We start from the raw sequence: 21,302 nt of genomic DNA, 5'->3' as shown, positions 1-21,302 counted from the left end.
GATGTTTTAATGAGGGCCCTGCAAGAGTTGTTTGGTTAAGGAAGGGAGTGAAGCTGTGAACAGGAGGATATAGTACAGTGGAGTAAGGGGGAGGTGGGTAAATGATAGCCATGACAGCAGAGGGCAGTGTGGGGTCTCAGAGCAATTACAGTAATATATGCCATACCAGTCAGCACAGCCCACTTACAAACGACTACGAGAATACTACACACTAGTTTTTCTCACGCTTAAAGAAGGCAGATAATCAATTCCAAAGTTCTTGTGCCACTTCAATACACAGAATTACAAAGCATTAACAGCAAATATTTGCTGTTTACAGCCAAAACAAACAGAAGAGGGCATGCATCAAAACTGAAAATCAGCACTGGCCACCTGATAACTGTTGATAAGTGGGTCAGACCCAGTAGCTAGCCTTTGTTTGACCAGCCTGCCTTTTCCTAAGAGCAGCTTTGGCGGCTAAAACATCTAGTTGCATGCGTTTGGTTGAATAAATGGTTAGCCATGCCTGCAGCAGTGCTTTGTATTTCAGAGAAAAAAGTAGCTGGTAAATTACATAAATAGTGGTCAGGACCGCTATAAAAAAACTTGGCACATGCACAGATTTAGTTGGACTATGATAAGGTTTTACACAGGGGAGGACTGGGTCTGTCTAACATCCACAACATGGCCAAATCAAGCTAGTGTGAAATGGGTTCTGTGGTGCGGGTACTTATTTGAGATATCCCCCATTATTATACATTGAATGAAGCCCCAGTCACCCATGAGTGACCTGTGACAGAGAGCAGTGTGTGTGTGTGTGTGTGTGTGTGTGTGTGTGTGTGTGTGTGTGTGTGAGTGTGTGTGTCAAGAGACACAGAAAAGCGGCCCAAAAGATACACTGCACCTCAGTGTGTGTGGACAGTTGTAAAATGCTTTTCTTTGTCTTATCTGCATCATCCCGCTTAGCTTACATTCCACTCAGACAGAGTGAGTTAGTGTGCCTCAGGGTGTGTGTTTGTATTTGTGTGCACGCATGCTTCAGTTACAGGAGAGAAGATCCTGTGCTGTTGGTCTTCGAGTCAGCACACACCACTGTTTATACAGTCGTAGTTTTACTTTGGTTCAGGTTGCCAACAGCTCTGGCTACATTAGCAGCACTCAGCATGTGTGCGTCTGGGGGAGAGGGCAGTATGTTAACATGCATATTTGTGTGTTCATGTGTATCAGCAGCAGTGGGTGATTGTTTGAGTGTTTATGAGTGTGTTTATGTGCACTCTAAGAGACTGTAAATTCACAAAGAGGAATGCTAATGTTTGTGTACCTCACATCATTCCAGACAAACTAATTAAAATGTGACCACAGAAATCCAAGAGGCAAAGTGTGTATGTGTGTGTGTTCGTGAAACATGTGAGTAAACTGTATGTTCTCTGTATGAGTAATGCTCATCTGTAGGTGCAGTGAGCTGAGACCTGATGTTCACAGAGGCTGCAGTGTTCCAGTCAAGTGACTCCATTTAGCTTACGGTTTCCCTCCAATCATGCCATCAGACTACAGACAGAGCAGGCTCCTCCAGCCTTACACACACACACACACACACACACACACACACACACACACACACAACACACACACACACACACACACACACACACACACACACACACACACACACACACACACACACACACACACACACACACACACACACAAATAACTAATTTCAACCCTCTACTTACAGGGTGCATTTAGTGTGCAGGAGACCATGGAGAAACTCCAGACACCCAAGTCCATCTTTGTCCTAAATCATCAACCCAGGGCTAGGTTTATTGTTAAAAAAAACTACAGTATAAATAATCCATAAAAAGTATTATTCCATGACACGCGGGGGTGGTGGGGGGAATGGGTGGGGTATAACTTCTGAAAAGACAAAGGCATAAAGTCTTGGCATTTAGTGAAACAAAAACAAAAAAAGGGCTGAACCAACTCTATCAGGTCTCAGCTCGCCTAGGCATTCAATCAATGGACCCACTCATCTCCAAGTTTTCTACAAAGAGGAAGTCAAATTACACACCATCATTAAACCTCTCCTCTATTCTTTTCTCAGTTTTTCTGTTTTACTCTAACACACTTCCTTTCCTCTGCCATTCCTCTGGAATTCCTATTCACACACTCCCAAGCCTCTTAATCTTGTGCCAAATCTGCCCGGTCCCCGGCCCAGTCCTTATGTCCTCACTCTTCCCAATATCCATTCCCTCACAATGCTCACAAACTACACACACTGTGTGCACACTACTTGGGTGAGGGGCTCAAAGAGAGGGGAGGGGATAGCACATGCTTTGGTGCAGGCCTGGACTCTTTCAGTGTCCGGGGAAATAAAAAGCAGAGAGGATTTGGTTGACTGAGTAACTTGGTCGGTCACTCGAGTGGTGAGCCTCATTACTGCACACTCGTTTCTATAGATAGCTGCAGTCATTGTTGTGGAATAAACTCAGTACACGAACGAGCACAGACACAAGTCTGCTCTAGCACAAGGTAGTCGTGCATTAAGAGTCAGTCCTCCTCATCTTACTTTACCTAATATCTTCAGTGCAGGAGTTATGAGTTATTTGAAACTAAAAGCACATGCACCAGCAAGACTACATGCTTAGTCATTTCAAGGCCAATGCTAATGGAGCAATATGGGCTGATTTTGCTCTGCTGCTTGGCCAAAGCGTCCCCCTCCCCCTACAGAGCACTGTTTGAAACCCAAAGTTCCCAAAACCTCCACACATGAATGACACCCTTACTGGTCCTCTTCCCCTCCTCCTTCCCACTGCTCCACCTCCCTGGGTTCCCTCCATTTTCCTTGGCAGAGGGACAAAGGCCAAGCAGCCAGCCCCACACAGGGCTGTCAGTCACAGGCTAGCCCGCGGTGCCCCCCCTCCCCGCCCTGCAGCCAGGCCAGAGGATTCCTCCATTGTCCAAAAGGGCACCACAGAGAGGAGAGAGAGGGCTAGAAATGGAAGGATGAAGTCTTGAAAGAGGAAAGTGGCAAAGGATAACAAAAGGCAGGAATGACTAAGAAGGATAGAGCAGGCGAGTGGGGAGAACAGCAGAGAGAAGAAAAGGAAGCTTGTGTGCGAAGTAGAGAGAAGAGCTGAGAGAAAGGGATGACGGTGGATTATTAATGAAGAATGGAGGGTAAACAATGGAGTCCCACAGTGCTGTGGACAAACTGCTCCACTAATGGGGACAGAGACTTGAGCCACTGACCAACAAATTATCTCAATGGACAATAAACTCACTGCCCTTCTCCCTGACAGATGAATAATGTAATTCATATCTTTTATCAAAACCAAAACACGTGACAAATCAACAGACTGTCATTAATGTGGTTTTGTCTGGTCCACTGTGTCTCATCACCAGTGTGGGATATAATGCTCCCACTGGCCTCAACAGAAAACCCACACACATCAGACCAACAATACTACCATCCACCTACCCACATCCATAAACCTACATTCCACTTCCTCTGCCCTCACCCTCTGTCTCCCACACACTCTCCCTCTTCTGCTAGTAAATTAGGTGTGTGTGTGTGTGTGTGTGTGTGTGCATTTGAGAGGCAAACAATAAAAAGAAACAACCTAGAACATCTAAATCCACAAACACAGCAGCAGTACACACTGAACTGCACGTATGGTGTGCCATGTGTTTCATTTAAGGCAGCACAACTAATACTATTAACTTTAATCGAACATGCTCACACAGTCCACAGGAAACATACAGAGAAGTGTGTAAATGTCTTTGTGTTCCCATTTATTTGTTTGTGCGCCATTACAAAACGGTGTGCATATGTGTGCAGGTGTTTGTGTTTCACTTAAGTGGCACTTTCAGTCCTCACTACCCTTATCCGGCTCCAGTCCCCCAGGGAGAACAGGCCACACAGAGAGACGGGCGTGGTAAAGCCAGTACGACTGACAGCCTGACTAACTCCCATCTACTTACACCTGTCCTGGTGACTTTGATCTGTGCGGAGAGCAAACACAGCCAAAGTCAGGCCAAGCACCGCATTAGCAGTTTTGAACTACAGTAGCCAAGATCTGCTCTGACAATAAGACAGCGAGGGGAGATAAATGCTGTGGCTGGCTGTAAAAAACAAAAAACAAAAAACAAACACATTTCAGTAACAACTCTGCCATTGTCATTACAACCCAAATTTGCATGATGAGGTAAAAAAAAAAAAAAAAAAATGAGGTTGAGATTTCCTGGATAAAAGAAGCAATGGCACAATCAGGAAAAAGAGATCTGCTGAGCTCTGGTTTGACATTTCATTCACACTATATTTCATCACATCTGTATGCGTATGCATGTTCCATTTGTGTGTTTACATTTCCTCCAGTTTAAATTGCTTAAACAATGTAATTGAGGGAGAGCATGTATTTTATTACAGGCTCTTAATGGTTCATTTATAATGGATCACTAGTGTACAGTAAAAACACAGCCTTACATTTGCACCCCCAGCTAATACACTAGTAGAACTTGGGGCAATCCATCATTATGAAAATGATGGCATACATAGTATAGGGCTGCAACTAATGATTATTTTCAAATGTCATTTTTGTTTGCCCTTCAGTCCATAAACCTGAAGATAAGCTATTTTATTTATTTATCCTTTATCTGTGACATAGAAAGCATTAAATTCTCAAATTTGAGAAGCTGGAACAATAACAGGTTTGGCATTTGTGCTTAAAAATATTAGGTAAAAATCGATTCATAATAGTTACCAATTCTTTTTCTGTCAATCAACTAATCAAGCAGTCGTTGCAGCTTTAAAATAGCACTGCGTCTACCCTCTGGACATCCAGTGCTTTGCTGATGAGTCAGGACAGACTCAGTGGGGAATGGATGGATGGTCCTGGCTGAATGGGTTTGGGCCTGGGGGCTGTGCATGTATACAGTTTATGTTTATAATTGTGTATATGTGAGTGAACTTGCCTATTTATGCTTGCTGCCTCACAGCATCCTTGCCTGTACAAACAGAGGGAAGCTGGGAAATGCAGTCACTGAAGAAAACAAGAACTGCTCAGGAGAAGAGGGAACCCTCTGTACGGGTTGAACAGACTGAAACAATGACAGTGTAGCCCACAACAGCTCAAACTACCCACAAAGATTTTTCTGTAACAGTACAGCCTGATAGTGTTTCTACAAAGCTACTATGAGTGCCAGATGCTTTCCCAAAGTCAACATGGTTAATAAACAGCCACAGTGACTACAGGGGCTTTTCCCCCTTTGCCTCCTGGGAATGTTGTTGGGTTGTGTTGAGTTGATAAACCACTGTAATGTTTCAGACTATCCTGCCTGAATTCAGCCAAATGTGCAGCCTGGAATGTCCATCTTGTAGATTCCTATTTGACAGCTGTATATACACAATGCCAACATACACTGTAAAATAAATAGAAAGCCTATATCACACTTGTGTCTGTTGTCGACTCCAGAAAGCTAAAGGGGGAAGATTGAGAGGGAACAGGTGGACATTGCATTGTGGGGCTAAGAGGCTCCTCCACTCACAAATATACACGTGTACATTAGGATTTTAAAAAATAGTATACCTTATTAATATATTCCTTTTTGATCTATAGAAAAACAAAAAACAGATTAACTTATTTTTTATTGATTCTTCAAAAAGGACCGTTTTTGTTACATTTGCCACCGATGCAAAGTGCGATAAACTATATTTACCATATGGCACCCTTGGCTATGCTCTCTGTAATCAAGAATGGTGATTGCTTGGTGCAGTAAAGCGATTTCAAGTCAGCATTTTAAAAATAGACAAGTAATCCCTCCACTGTTGCCATATTGGTGGGCTAATCACTGCTTTGGTTTCTTAAACCGTCACAGTGATAGAAAAGCTTGCACCGCCACTTCTGGGACACCATGTCCACAACTTAATTAACACAAACACACAGAAAGAGGGATAGAGAGTTAGTACTGTAGTCCCAGTGCATATTTGCAATCCAAACCAAATTCAAAGCAGCAGCTGAACTGAGAGCCTTGAACTTGATCTTTTCAGAGCTTTTACACCTGCACTTTGCTTCTGTTTCAGATTTCAGAAAGCCTATCTTCCATCTGACAAACAGAACACTTAAGCAAGATAATCAATGCACTGTTGTTAACAACATCCTTCAACTACAGTTGAGAAAGCAGGAGACAACATAACTTAAAACTATAAACTGCACTGTGGGCTTAGGAAATCTGCAAGAAGAAAAGATCAAACGGCTGGGTGCTGGTAGGTTTCTCTGGTGATGAACCAAATCTAAAAAAGGTCTCTGTCCAAAGAGGGTGTGGCATAATCAACACAAACACTCCCTGGAAATGCAAATGATGACTGGTCCTGCAGGTGCTTGGTAAGTCACCGAGCAAAGCATGACCACAAAGTGAGCACAAAGGGATGGGCCTACATTTTGTTAGCAGCACTTATTTGCTGGTACATTAATTGGCAAGCAAGTGCACGCTGCTCTCACTCAGACTTTGCTGTTTAGTTGAGCTAATGGCCAGAGATTCTCCAGCTATGCTGTCACATAGCAGGAATGAAGAAGTACACAGGAAAATCAGACACTGTAGAGGAGGCCCTCCACCCTCCACCCTCTCCACCCATCCCACTCTCCCTGACTTCATCACATGCTTTTTCATTCTCTTTCTGTGTTCCCACAAACATGACACAAAACCAGAAGCCCTATTGTTTATAGTCCACAGAGGACGTTTGGCTCTTTCCTGGATGGGCTGGATCCGGTATGTGCTGCCTGCCAGCTCTCAGTTTGTCCCATGGTGGAGTCGTGCTGCAGGGGACCAACATGGCAACCAAGGCACCTCTGACACTGCACAGCCGAGGTGTTTTATATATACAAGTCATTTTCTGGCAAATTAGTATACTGTCAACATATAATGTGAATAAAAACATTAGCAACAGCAAGAGAAACACTTACTAGCATTAAACAGGCTCTATAGAAGATATGCATACATACAGAGATGCACAGCCAAACAAAGATGGCGCTAAGGTGCTTTCCATATTTAGAAATGAAAGTACTAAAAGACTACACACAGACTTTCATATCAAGACTCTGAGACAGAGAAAGAGGATCTGGTATCTATGTACAGTCTCAGATGGTATGATACTTGATGATTATCTCTACTCATACTGTGTAACAAGTTAATTCAAACAGTAAATTAAGTGATAAACATTATCAAAACTTCTTGATGCAGCTACTTGACATCTTTTACTAAAAAAGGACAAAGTTGAGTATTACACCTTTAGAGAAACTTACTGAAAGTTCTTGTGTGTGTGTTATGAGTGCACGAGCAGCCTCAGAACAATTGATTCATTGTGTGTGTCCAGGTTGTGGCCTCCCTCACAGGATCATGTGGCTCAGTGTCTATCGTTTTCCAGTAACGGTCTTGGCATTCTCCCTCTTGCAGGGGGCTTCACACAGGTCTCTCTCTCTTCACATTTCTCTCTCAGGAATGTTCCCTGGCTGTTTGAAACTGGCATGGAAAGGGACAGCTATGGACCTAGCATCCCCTTCAAAAGATTTCCCACACATATTTGGGTGACTTGTGTAGGTTAACTGACAGCACGCCAGGTACATTTTTGTATTGAAATTTAGAAATTTTACGCAACATAGTTTTCAAACAACTAAGATTTAACGCTGCCAAGTTCTGAAACGCTGCACAATGATCATTATTCACAGAGTATTTTAGCAAATTCCTTCAAGTCATTGAGCTACTCTGCTGACAGACTAAATTGCAAGACCGGTAAATGACAAGGACGATTGAATCACATAATTATAATAGCTAATGTTGCATTACCACTATGTTATACTACAGTTAGAATAATTTTGGTGCTAGAAAAGAGATTTGCTGCTTGCTAAAAATACAAATCTAAGCTAAGAAAATCAAAGTCACTTGTAATTATCATTCCACCTACTGAAATAACAGACAGATTATGTGAAACCTGGTGGTCACATGAATTCATTTGCATATATTTATGACTTGACCACAGGTCTCAAATAAACATAACCCTATTAGGTGGCATCAAGAGCCAGCCTTCTGCTGCATAGAAATGAACTGACCAACATCTGTCAGTTTTGCCTGGATCCAACAGATCTGGATTACACAAGCTCTCCCACTGTGCTTGAGTAAATGAATTAAAAAAGGTCAACGTTAGGGGAAAATGTGTAACAGAATACAACTAATTGAATTAACTGATTTGATTTACTGTATTTAACGTGTCTTTCGTGCATGTGGATATTTGCACAGCATCATATACATACAACTTTACAAAAATTTAAAGCACGAATCAGAAAAGTACATAAGGCTACAAGGCTTACAAAGTTTGGTAATTGGTCCACAGGAGTAGCACAAAGTCATCTCTAAGTAGTTCACTGATCCAGCCACCCTGCCCCTGTGGAAAAATAACTGCTCCATTTTAGGTGTCGCTATAAAGTGTCTCTGCAATGCTGCCTGTGGCTTTTTCAAAACCTGAGGACAAAGTGTGACTTTGAAACAAGCAGGTCTGCGCTCTCTCTCCCTCTGCTTCTGTATGACATGTTTGGCCGGGGCAGGGGCCAAGGTTGCTGTGTTGTTAGCAGATTTGAAATAGCTTGCGCTAGGGCCTCTGTGCACACATGGAGGTACAGTAGGACTGCAGTGACAGGGGAAGCCCCAGCCCATCTGGTGTCTCTCGCTGACAACACAGAGTGAATGCACCCCCGCATCAGGCAAACCACTGGCCCTGGGAGATCCATCACCTTGGAGACCAGCATTTGTTCAATGAGGAAGCCAGGGGAACAAGGAAGCAGAAAAAACCCTCCCTAGTGACGCTCGACTGACGATGAGATGAAAACTGAGCCTTGTTTGATTCAGACAATTTATCTGCTCAAAGATAACAGAAGCATGTGAACATCTTGACTGTGTCATCACAAACTGCAGAACCATTGTTGTAATGTAATCTGGCTTTGTGTGTTATCATTTCATTTCCTTCTTTAAGTTGTGGATTTTTGAGGAGCCTTCATCACTTGAACACATGTGCTTATCTTTAATACAAGACACAAGACAAGGATGCCGTTACTTAGGATTACAAACCAAACCCCATTAATATGTCATGGAGACAGCATAATTACAGAGTTGTCTACAAACCCCTCCCACATAACTCCAGAGAGGATCAACGCCAGGAACGACCAAAACACTAGCCCTAAGCCCACAGGCTAGCACATGTTGATCCCCAGAGGCTGTGTGAAACACATGCCCAACGTCATGGACCTGGTTTATGATGGCACATCTAAAAATACTGAATGCAGGAACCTGATAAAAAAAAGAATAATGTTGTAGTTTAGAGCACACTCAGCACACATAGCACATTTTGTACCATTGCCAGCATCCCATGTTCCTTGTCCAACAAAGTATGAGGTGACAGAGTCCAACCAAACATGGTACATGTACGCTCAATCTGTGCTTGTTCTTGACCTCACATGACATCTTCCTGTGCTCAAAGGAGCCATTAAACTGCTGAGCTGCAGCAAGAGTCAATCACTTTTCCCACAGTAATCTGAGACCATACATATACTGCAGTCTGCAACCCCTTGCTGACAGCCCACACAAAATCCTCTATAAGAAAAGATTAGTTGAGTATAATCTAGTTCACTGAACAGTTGTCAGTTGTTGATATTAGCTGTGGCCATATGATTACAACCATGGGTTACAAATTGTGAAAATTTGTAGCTGATGTCTCAGGATGTGCCAAAGTGTAGCTCAGCAGTGACAGCCAAATCATTTAAATACATTTAGTTGTCATGGATTTACCTGATTAAACCAGATAATTACAAAGGGTGGAGTTTTAGATAGGGCTCCCTATAGTCAGGTGGTCAGTAGGTAGGTAGATCCTTTTAATAATTGCACAGAATACAATTTAATGTAATTTAAAATGCAAAATATTTAAATAAAATATGAAATGTATATATTTACTATAACCTATAAAACAATACAATTGCACTTGACAATATTGCACATTTACTGAGTTACAGTAGTGTAACTATGTTCAAGTGTTGCAGTTAGGAATATATACATAAAAATTTCATTCAGAATATAAACATCTCCGCAGTGTTTTGTAAATGTAACTAAGTATTGTAGTATAGATAGTCACACAGGTCAATGTCAGTGTTTGGCAGTGTTCACTTCTCATACAACTCTGGGATAGAAGCTGTTCTTAAGTCTGTTTGTCCTTGATATGAAAAACTGATTATGTCATACAGCCAATATAAGCACCAATACCAATATATGTGCAGTAACATAATTTCAGACTATGTATATCAGCCACGCCAAATATTGCTTGGACTTGAATCTTAAAGTCTTGTCAGGCTACGTCTAAAAATCAACAGGGTATTGCTTGCGTCTGCTAAATGAGCTGAAATCACCTTACAAAATATGAACAAAAACACACAGGCAGTTAATTGAGAATTACTGTTGAGGTTTTTCCTACATTCTTTCAGATGAGCACCTTCAAGTATTCCCATTTGTGTTTTAAGGCCCAGAAGAACATGAGCTGGCTTAATTACAACACTGTTAGAATGAAATGAGACTCATATTTAAACAGGGGGAGACTGATGATTAAGCTTGATTAGCTTGAGAATTCAACAGAAGCAAGATGTGCGTATCATGCATGCTTCAGTGTTGGTCTATGTATAGGGTCTGTGTGTGGGCTTCACCAACAGGAATGTAAAATGAGTAAGTTCAAGTGTATGTGAGAGTGAGACAGAGGAGTGAGTGGAGCTTCCAGAGGGCAGGGCAAGCTCCTGGAGATTCCAGGCATGCCTGTATTTCCTCGGATGTCACGTGCTGCAGTGCAAACACAGCTATGCAGAGTTAATTACACAGAGCACACCAAACTGCTTACTTCTCCTCCAATGTTTCACACTTTAGCATTTCAGCAACCATTATTAAGGGAAAGCTGAGGCAAACTTGCTAAAAATACCAGTCATATTAAGTGTACCACAACTGGAGAAAACCCTTCAGTCTTTTTAATAAAAGACTAGAAAACACAGAAGTGCAAGCCTAAGCACAAAATATATTTTTTATTTTCTATCGCTCCAGGATTCTAAATATTGTTTTATGACGTTTGACCGAACTCTCTTACGCAACAACGATGGAAAAAATATAATTAGAAAGTTTCCCGTTGAGAGAATAAAACAGAGACAATGAACACAAAGTGTTGCATTGTGAGTTGTTCCAATTCCTCAACTTAAAATAACTGACCTTTTACTATAGACAATGCACTAACGATCAACACGTACTGAATCACTCATCAGATCCAGCTGTTTTGTTGTGACCACATCAACTGAATTGAAGGCTGAGACATCAACACAAGACAAGGCAAAGGAGAGGGTTAACTGCTGAGGCCATCATATTCACAAAAAAAGTCAAACAGTGAGCAGAAAATCTGGACTGCTGCACTGGAGATGAAAAGATGTGTTCGGGGGCTGACTGACAGGCCCGCTGATGTGCACACACACACACACACACTCATAGTGGAGAAAAATTGCTGCCATCTCTTCTCTACAAGCCTGTTACTGCTTGGCTTGGTATTTATCGCTGGCATGAGCATGACACATACATGCGTGCGTACTGCTTTGTTGTCTCCAAAGAACCCTGCTGTGCTTTCTATTGACCTCTCACATCTATTCTCTGTCATACACATAAACATTCACCCATCAGCACTTCTCTATTAGAAGCCTAAAACTGGTCATGTGGCACAACCCTCACATTCAGCCTGCGTTATATTGTGTTTGCTCAGTAACCAATTAACCAACCATAACCGTGTAACACCTTTTCCTTTTAAATCCCTCATATCTAAGGAAAGATTTTTCTCAAGTCAGAACAAGTGGTCAAGAGACTAGGGATGGGAATTAATAAGATTCTATTGATACCGATGCCATTAGCAATTCTGCTTATCGATCTGATTCTCTGTCAATTCCTGATCTGTTTTCTGTGAGGAAAAAAAAGGAGGCTGACAGAGGGAAAAACATGCAAGTTTTGCTGTTTAACTGCTGTTTTCATTTTGGTTTTCTTAGTCAGAGAAAGAATCTGCTGTGCCAGCCTGTGTGGTGCAAATGTTGTTATAACAAAGGATAGTTACCTTCAGTAACAGACAAGCCGCTTGGTTGAGAAGCAGTGGCTCTCCTGCGTAGAGTCAAATACAGGCATTTGTGGAATTTAAGCCCTTGTTCTGTAGAAAGATGTTTCAGCTTACTGTTGGTGTTTCCACCCTTACTTGAATTTACCATTTTACAGATATTACAACTAGCACTAGTGTCATCTTTCTTTGTGAAATGAAGCCACACTTTGGAGAGTTTCTTCCTTTGTGCCACCACTCCTTGTTCCAAGTTTCTAACAGCATAGACATCATGTGTTTGACGTAATTGTTTTGCAAAGTGCAACTGTCAGAAAAAAATGCACTGATAAAAAGGAACTGATAAGCTCTGAGGCATATGATTTGGACAATTTGGAACCGGTTCTCGATTACCATCCCTATTGAAGAGTGCCTCATGCAGAAATTCAAATGCTCCCCAAGTGTTTCTTCTGTACTTTTACACAGCTGTGCTGCTTGGGGGTAATGATTCCAGCTTTCATTCATATCTGTCAGTTTGTGACTGAAGCAGGGCTGCAGGACAGTAGCTCAACTATGCAATATAGATTATTGAATTTTATCATTTTAATCTTTGGACATGGATAGCTTTATTTCGAGTAGCATTTGAAATTGACAAAAATTGCTATTAAAATTGCTATTAAATGATAACTATGCTCTGCCAAAGTTAGACAAGAACAAACCCATGCAGAACTGACATACACAGGGGCGAGAAGAAAATGCATTAAAACAAGACTTCAGGAATTTTTGTGATTTGTTCCAAGTGGATGAAGGTTACAGAGCTCCTTGGTACAGGAAGCAGCATATTTTGTAATTTGACAGTGGGGATGTGAGCAAATCAGAAGAAAAATATGATAAAATCTGAATAACACCCCTTTTAAACAAGGGAGTAGCAGTGTATTTATTTATGGACTGTTTCCTACATATATCTACAAAGAAAACATGCATCTGTAACATTCAGTGATACTGGATAAATCAATACTGTGATCAATATGGAAGAGAAGTAGATAACATAGCAATTTAGATAAGTTGTAAATGATTATTCAGTCAATAAGAGTGTTAATGATCAGAAAATTCAAATCACTGAGCTCTGCAGTGGGGCCCCGTTAGTACTCTCTGTACTATACACATACTTGTATTTTATCAGACAGGCAGTGAGATACTCGGACACAAATTTGTTCTAGAAATACACGTGCGGAAAAAGTATTTATGGCAACACTTAAATGGCTGCCCAGCTGTCTCACAGGAGCTCTTCAACAGAACTACAAACAAGCTCTCGGTATCGCTGATTATTACACATTTTTAATATTTCCCCAGATTAGTTCACGGTCAAGATTGATCAGTGTTGGCCTGTTATTTTGCTGTGTACATTCAGATCACACACTTATCGTGTTTCCATCAACTGTGACATTTTAAGACAGATTTAATTCAGTAACTAATGCTTTAGGTTGAGTAGGCTGATATAGTGTCCATTTGTGGCAATTATAACAGAAGTCAGGAAGCTCAAAAGTAGAGAGACAGCGGTTCTCAATGGAGAGCAAACTTTTCTGCTATTCAGAAATGCATGACATAGATGTTTGGAGACAGTCATCAATCAAAAATTGGCTTGGTTGGGGAAAAATATTCCCCAAATGGAACCAAATGTTTGCACTCTCGAGTCCTGTAGATGACAGGCGGTGAGATAGTGAGTCAAGTGAAGAGTGTACAAGTGGTGCAGACCATGACGGTAGTAAACACTGCTGCAGCCGTAAGTTTATTACTATACCCCTTTATCATGACTCTTGAGCTCTTAGGCTTAACATTCCTTTGCAGGTTAGTGACACATCTTGTAGGATTATGGAGAAACATGGAGCTTTACATCACTTATCATACACACTATCAGTCTGGGACACTGCAAGCTTCTGAGTGTGTGTAAATGACAGAGGGAGGGGCGGGGAACAAAACAGAATCAGTGCTGTTCAAGGAGGGAGGAGAGAGCTTGAGTAAACAACAATAGAACATAAGCCAATTTTTTCCTCAAACCTCCTGTTTTCATGCCCGGACTCGGAGATCCCTAAATGCTCCACAAAAAAAGTCCAGAGTGGACAAAACAGGGCATTCCATAGTTCACTTGATTATTCCCACTTCCTGCTCACAAGAGACGCTCCCAACAAAAAGGAATCAACAAGAAAAACACAGGCGTCAACAAATCAGACTGGCCCAACCTAGACACTGCCCGAGTGTCCGAGTTGCCCCACAGAAAAACAAACCGGTGCTTTGTGGAGCCGGGATGAGCCCAGACAGAAAGACATTCTGAACTGGCCACCTGTTTCTCAACACAATATAAAAGTGAGCTGCTCTGTTGTGGTAGCTGTTGTGTAGAAGAAGTTGTTGCTGATTGGTTAAACTCCAATTTCCTTTACTACTGCTAAATTCAAACACTACTTCTAAATCTTGGCAGTATCTTCTTCTGTGAATGTTAAATCTGATGGCGATAAGAGAGCTGAAGGTGAGGGACCGCGACCCATCCAAAACCACTGGTAGAGAGAGAACACCAGGCTGAGGACGTGGGCTATCAGGTTTCATGGTGACAGATAGAGGCCTTCAATGACTGTGTGTGGCCAGCAGATAAAGGGCAGCATTTGTTTGTGGTCAGTTTTAATGCCATCCCAGGCGACCTATTCCCCCCACAGGGACATCAGCACCCTGACAGATTAGCCTCAAAAGGCCCGTTTGTGTGACTGAGAGTGTAGTTCCTGAGCTCCTGTATGATCAAAAGGTTCAGGATCAGCATCAAACCCCAAAGAAATGTCAGTGCTGAATTTAACCACTCTAAACTTCATGTGTTCATCTGCAGCAGCATTCTCTTTTTGAGTCTGTGGCCTAAACATCACCTGTTGAAAACATGCAAAAGCTACAAAGAGAAGGTTTACTCAAGCAGAGTAAACATCTGGCACAAGACAGATAGGAACAGGATGGGAAATAACCAACCATGTACAAGGTAATTACAACTGGCTGATAAGGAAGTCTTGTGTTTACCAAGCCTTTTTATAGACAGCAATTAATACTTTATTTTCAAGCCTTTTCTTACTCAGGATAGAACCTATGCAGTAATATGATTTTTGTATTTAAAAGTTAGATCTTCAAGACTCTTATGTCAGCCAGAAATTTATTTTCTGAAGTCCTATAAAATTATCTAGAGCTAAAATGGTTAGTCAGCTAATCAACTAGTCAATAAACCACAATTCATCTGCAATTATTTATATTTTTTTCATGTAAAAATACCAAGCATTTCTTGTGAGGATTTGCTGCTTTTCAATGTCTTATTGAATAGCAGATTAAATATTTTTGAGATCTGGAAAAAAGATGTTTCAAGATTTCACTTTGGAATTGCAATGGCAACTTTTACTATTTCTGACATTTATTGTCCCAACAATTAATCGACTGATCAAGAATATGACCCATGTGTTAGCTGTAGCCCTAAAATGATGCAGCTTAAGACGAAATAGATTTTTATCAGTTAAGGTGGAAAAAAAGGTGGAAAAAGGTGGTAAATTGAAATAAGGATTTAAGGAGCCAACAGATCTCCTATCCTATCACAGTGCTCCAGCAGGACATGCAGCAAAGCCACGGACTCTCCCCTATCGCAAACAGCTGCCACCACTGCCATCAATTATTCACTAGAGCTTTGCCTCTGTGTTTACCTTTGAGACTGGCTACCGAGGCCAGAGTGCATGGCAGAGTGGTGAGACAGTGTCAGGTCCAAATCACACTGCCACTGCAGTGAGGTAGGGAATCATTGGATGCATGTCATGTGACAGTCCAACCTTGAACAGGAAATGATACTGTGCTGAAAGACAATTGGACCACACATGGTGGGACCAACATTATAATAATGTGATTGAGAGCTTCTGTATTTCTCTGCCTCATAGACTTGTAACCAATGATCATTCTTTCATTGAATCATCTGCCAACTTTTGCTTGTAATTAAGAATTTATTCCAGAAAATGTCAAAAAGTAGTAAAAAAAAAAAAAGACACCCATCACACGTTCTCAAGCAGAGAGCCAAAACTATTCAAATTACTTGTTTTGTCCAATACACGCTCCAAAATCTGCAAGATTTTCAATTTAAAATGATCAAATCTTTCCATTTGAGCAGCTGAAATTAGCAATAGTTTGTCTTTTTGGTTTGAGAAATGATTCGAAACAACTGATCAATGACGAAAACTGTTGTGGTGATTAACTGTAGATGGGATGTGTCAGGCAGGGATTGAATTCTGGAGGCAAAAAAAATAAAACAAATAAAAGCTACATTTAAGGGCAATGACACTGAGGAATAGGCCACTGTTGTAAAAGGAAGCAGGGCAGCACATCCACATGCACCTTGACACCACTGGTGTGCAGGTTCACATCAAACATACTAGTGGTAACTGTCTATATCCATGCTATATAGCAGCATTGTGATTAGCACTTTAGGCCTGACATTACTGCCATTTCCCAGGAAGAATGCATTATTTCTCAAACTGAAAGTGAAGGAAGGAGGGAGATTGTGTATGTGCTTGTCAGATACAGCAAAGCAAAATATCCATCTACACCCTGCAGAAGTCTCCAGGGGACTAGCTGTTAGCTCTGTGACCAGCTCTCTGACTGCTTCTTTCCCACCTGACAATGCATATCAGCCCAGACTCCAGTGTTCATGGATGGATGGATGGGTCTAACACCACAGACCCCGAGGACCGAGGATCAGTGGAGCTCAGCTCCACTGGTGAGGTGCCAGAGCCCCCCAACCGCCCCGCCCTTCTCCTGTTAATCCATCTCCGGAATAAAATACACCCCCACCACTACCCCCACATCATACTGACTCACTAACTCTCTCTCTCTCTCTCTCACACTCACACCTCCCATTACCCCTTGGTCCCTCCAGAAAGGGGGGAGGGGGGTAGGCAGGATGTGAGACCAGCTGGTCATCAGCTCAGACAAAGAAACCTGCTGAATGTGCTCTTGCATCAAAAAGAAATTCACATCTCTCACACTGTTGCTTCTTCATGGCCTCAGCTCTGGATCTCTCACTTTTCAGGCACTGCCCAATCATGTATTGGGGGGGGGACTGATTACAAAAGTTAAAAAAAAAAAAAAAAAAAAACCCACTTCTGTTTTTGTTACGGATGTGGTCCACTCAGTCACTGTGGGGGTAGGGTCAATTACAATTGCAAACTGAGGAAATCTTCAAGTCTGGCCTGATACATTGAAACAAAAAACATTCACACAACAAATCTTATTTTAGATCTTTTCACGCGATGTGAACAATAGCACTTCTGGCTTCAACACGTTTTACCAAAGCAGAAAAGAAGAGCACAGGAGAGTGAGAAAGAGCTGAGCCAGAGTAACAATGCGGTTCTACCGCAGAGAGGCCAGTGGCAGGTGTAATTTATCTTTGGTCCTAGCTTAGTTCAGCCATTCGCTGGGGAGAAACAAACCAGGGCTCTCCCGTAGAGTTCACTGGAAACTGAGGGAGGGAAGACAGACGGCAGAACTCCAGAATACACTGTGAGGATACAGTGTTAAGTGTACGTGGCCTAGATTATTAAAGCAAACTTTGCTTAGTGAGTACTAAACTTTTGGCTTTAAAGCCCAGGCTGCATTTTTCAGACACCTCTCTTAGGAATTATACAGTAAATGAGTGGAGGGCCATTCACTCTCAAATCAGACAAAACCATTTTTCAATCTTCCACAAGAGATTCATGAAACAAAGACATAAAATCAAACACTTGACCATTCAAGCTTGGGTAAACAATGGTAGACCAATTCATGTTCAGCCAGAGCTGAGTGAAGGGGCCTAATTTGGGTTTCACTTGACCTGAGGCTTAACATACACAAGGGACTCAAGAGAAAAGAATTCAGATTTTTATCAGTGCGTTTTATGTGCTCGAAGAAAGACCCACATGGCAGAAAAGCAGATCCCAGAGGAGGCGCTCACTAAAACACACTGGCCTGTATGCAGGGGGGTCAGAACTGTGGTGCTGAGGGGCGTTTTCACGGCCGGGTGAAGCCCTAATCTGCCCTTTAGCCACAGATCTGTTAGGACACACAGAGAGGGCACTGGTGACAGTTGAGGATTAAAAAGACTGCATAGTCATCCTTCCTATTTACCATGCACATATACTTCTTTTATTCAGAGTACCAAGTATGTAAACATATGATTTTCCCGTTCAGACAAAACCTGACTTCCACTCTCTCAGCTGCTCAACCATAGATGTATCTAATGGTGGGTGAACTCATGAAAGGCATGTGTTCACTATGATACACTAATGATATGTGTCCTCATAGGCCAGTTATTGGCTGCAACAATTCTCATATTTCTGGTTGTGGCAAGTGTTGAGACAGGAAATTAGTACTGTAGCATATCAACTGTGACCAAAAGATCCTATTAAGTAATAAGGCTAGGAGCGACATAAACCTGTTTCTCAAAGTCTCATGGGGACACACCCTGCAGGGATTTGTTCCCTATTTCAACTACGGAAAAGCCAAAACAAGAACAAGTACATATACTCAGTCCTTTACATGTGTTAGAGCTGTTATTTGGGCTGCTGCCTACTGCACCTGCAGTCCACCTGGCTCCTCCAAAAAGGGCTCTCCCTGTGTTTTTAAGCAGGTGTACCTGACCTAAAACAAATCTTTAAAATGATCATTTGAGTAATGATATGCTTAATGTAAGCTTTGTCAGGGGCAGTGCAATGTACACAGGAAACACTAAGAGCCATGGCATTGGATATGGCGGGGGGGGGGGGGGTAATCAGACTGGTGAATGGACTTCTTTGTAACCTGTCATGGGACTTGAGAATGGCTAAAAAGATAATTCCCTCTTCCTCAACATGATCTTTGAAGCAGGGCTAGTTTTTCAAAGCAGCAAAAAGAAATTCAGATCACTTCGGTTCAAACTTCCCAACTAAAAACACAGAACAAGTATATGTAAATATGTATTATGGATTATTACTTGTAACCAGACAATTACAAGCACATCTTCAATAACTGACGGAAAAACATTAAAGCTTCATCAATAAGAAACGGAGGCTGACTTGTATAAATTCTTGATCAATGTTTTCTCCATTTCTGTTTTGGTGTTTTAATTATTAGTATGGCTCCTTTATGGTTAAACTACTTGCAAACTCACAAAGAAATGTCTTAAGAGCAAAACAAAAGACCCATTAAGGACTGTCTCAGATTAGTTTTTGGCCAATGAGAAAAAAGAGCCACGATGCAGCATTAAGAGCTAAGGATGTATGAGCATGAGGGGAATTCCTGACAAGCTGCCGACTTAAAAGGTTCTCTCAACTCATTTCATACAGATATGTCATGCTTTAATACCATGTAATAGTCATTGCTTGGACACCATCTGAGCCCATATTAGACAAAAAACATATGTACATTTTAATTTTTTTTTTTTTTTACAAACCAGAATGTTCTTGGTAAGGCAAATGGAGATACCATTATCACAGAGAGCATAATCTAAGATTGGTGGGCAGTGCGGTGGGGGTGAGTTACAGCAAACTTAAGAAACTGTTAAATCTCCATCTGTTCACTGTGTTAAAACCCTACCAATACGATCTAGAGACCATCCATCCCCAGCAGCACTACACTAAACACAGCTACAAGTCATGCTTTATTGTTCATTATTAATTTAAAAAGAGTTTAGTGCGTTTAAAATAATTTAATGACTGTATTGATTATGTCATTGTCTATTTCAATGATTTCAACATCTTACTGCACACATAAATTCACCTGACTGACATTAACCCTGCTTGACTGGTCTGCATGCTTGTGGCTGTGTCCCAGGACAGTTTGCAGCCCCGCTTTAAAAGAAGTGACAGTTCATGAAGGTGTCACCTCTGAGCCGATTATTCTCAGTCTATAGCATATGTTGTACATGATGGCACAGCCAATACGCATGCCAACATTGTTCAGACTGTTTGTAGTGGAAGGTGGCCTCGTTTACAAACGCATGGGGTGAACTGACGGGCAAAAAATGACCCGGGGTGTTAGACCGACATCTAAAAACAGACAAAAACTGACATGCAAGTCCAAAAACTAATCTGACTTAAATACACAATGACAAGGAAGGAACACAAAATGCAAAAGGCATTCAGTCCCTTACTCACTTCTGGGCTCATTATAGTAATACCATCATCATACAGTCACTGCTCTTGTTTCAAACCCTGTATGGGCCTGACCTCTCACACTGCTCCCTCACTGGAGCCCTGCTGACTCTGAGGACCAGAGAGAGCCCATATGCTTTGTGTCTGCACGCTATGTATTCACCGCAACCACACGAGACATTCTGTCACCATGCATTTATGTCTCCTGGTAGAATCCAGCACCACACAGAGAGACTGTGTCAGTTAATTGTATGTGTATATCCATCACTCAGTATTTCAGGGGCTATGCTCCAGGTACACTGTGGATGTCTAACAGGTATGAACTAGGGGGAGGAAACGCCTGTTGGCAGGTAAGCCTCATCAGGCAAAGCAGGCCTCAGTTTTGTGCCAAGAAATGGCCCTATCCCATTAACAACATTGAAGACAGGTTAAATATTGAGCGACTGTTGTATGCGTGTCTTTTGAGACGTTCATCTGTGCCAAAACCTACAGTCAAGCTTGTGTCCCCAGGGTAGTCATACAAAAAACCATCTTTCATCAAATTTACACAGTGAGAGCTGATCTAAAATAAGGACTCTTTATAATAAAATATACCTATATAAGAAAACGAAGAACTCAGAAGCAAAAGCAAATTGGCATTGTGGTTTTTTTTTGTGCTTTGAGTATGAGCCTTACTTACCAAAACAATGAAAGTGAATAGTCAAAACTAGTTTTGACAATAAATGTGCATCCATTGCCAAAAGACAAACCAAAAAAAGCCCTATTGTTTACGATTCCAAGAAAGTAACAGGCAGCCCTGTGTCAACACTTTAGCCTCTGTTGACCTTGACTTGTTAACAAACTTCATTAGTGAATGTGCCACTTGTCCCTTCCACTGAACCACTAACTTAAAGCCATGAAATGGGAGAGAGTGACACCATCTACTACTGGGCAGTGTATTCATAAAAATCCCCTGCTCCATCACAATCACAGCCAGTGCCATGTCCTGATAATAAACAATGCCTTACACTTTATAAAAC

General features: G+C 41.6%; 1 protein-coding gene across 15 annotated transcripts in view; it reads right to left on the bottom strand.

The window, feature by feature from the left end:
- The window catches only part of scrib (scribbled planar cell polarity protein), a 64,154-nt gene that overhangs the window by 40,990 nt on the left and 1,862 nt on the right, over positions 1 to 21,302 (bottom strand). The window lies entirely within an intron of this gene.

Source organism: Seriola dumerili, unplaced genomic scaffold (assembly GCF_002260705.1).
Source record: "Seriola dumerili isolate Sdu_G_001 unplaced genomic scaffold, Sdu_1.0 BDQW01001124.1, whole genome shotgun sequence".
Taxonomy (NCBI): Eukaryota; Metazoa; Chordata; class Actinopteri; order Carangiformes; family Carangidae; genus Seriola; species Seriola dumerili.
Note: the sequence above shows the minus strand (reverse complement) of the source record. Positions and strands in the feature narration are given on the sequence as shown.